This window comes from Vombatus ursinus, unplaced genomic scaffold, assembly GCF_900497805.2.
Source record: "Vombatus ursinus unplaced genomic scaffold, bare-nosed wombat genome assembly UNPS02014825.1, whole genome shotgun sequence".
Taxonomy (NCBI): domain Eukaryota; kingdom Metazoa; phylum Chordata; class Mammalia; order Diprotodontia; family Vombatidae; genus Vombatus; species Vombatus ursinus.
Window position 1 is genome coordinate 9,361,315 of NW_020954603.1, and position 916 is coordinate 9,362,230.

Here is a 916-nt window from a genome sequence, read left to right on the forward strand (position 1 = left end):
GTGTGTGTGTGTGTGTGTGTGTGTGTGTGTGTGTGTGTGTGTGTGTGTGTGTGTGTGTGTGTGTGTGTGTTTAATTCCTTTCTAAATGTATGCAGATCTCCCAAAAGGAAAGCTTTCCAAGTAACTTCAGTATGATATATCTATCAAGGCATCAAAACCACGAAGTGGATTAGGGGGTTTGTTGAAACTGAGATATCTCACAAAAGACATAAAACTATTCTTTGCACAGCCTAATAACAATCTGTCAGTACGACTCTAATGGGGAAGTCTGGCGTTGCAAGCTTTAAGAAATATATTGGTATTGATTCTATACTTTCAACTTTAAATATATCTTAACAATCCAGAAATCAATAATTTATGCAATTAATTTTTCATTATAATGTTCTGGCTGCTGCATTAGGGATACTCTGACATTAAGCAGTAATGCAAAGTGAAAATAATTTCTGCTTGGAAATTCTGAAGAGATTGTGAATCAGGGAGTAGGGCTTCTATAGAGCTGGTGGTGAAATTGAATCTATTTGTCTATTTCTTCTACCATAAATTTGGGACTAAAATATACAGAGAACTTCAAAAGGATAAATGCAATCATTAAATTTGTTCTAATAGAAAAGAATCATGGTCATACAATTGTGTCATGTCAGCACACAAAATAAGACCCTGTTAGCAATGCTCCTATTAAGGATTTTTTTTACCAGCATGTCTAATTCATCAGGTATATTAATTAGCTTGGACCCACAGGCCCAGGACTTGACACAAATTAGGTCAGAGCTAAAAGAAATGAGGCTGAGTTAATAAAATTTTTTACTAAAAATGGAAATCTATATCCATAATATGAGCATTATGCATTTCCTGGTTGTAGAAGTTCAATATTGTATAATTCATAATAACTAAGACATGAATAGATATGAAAAGATCT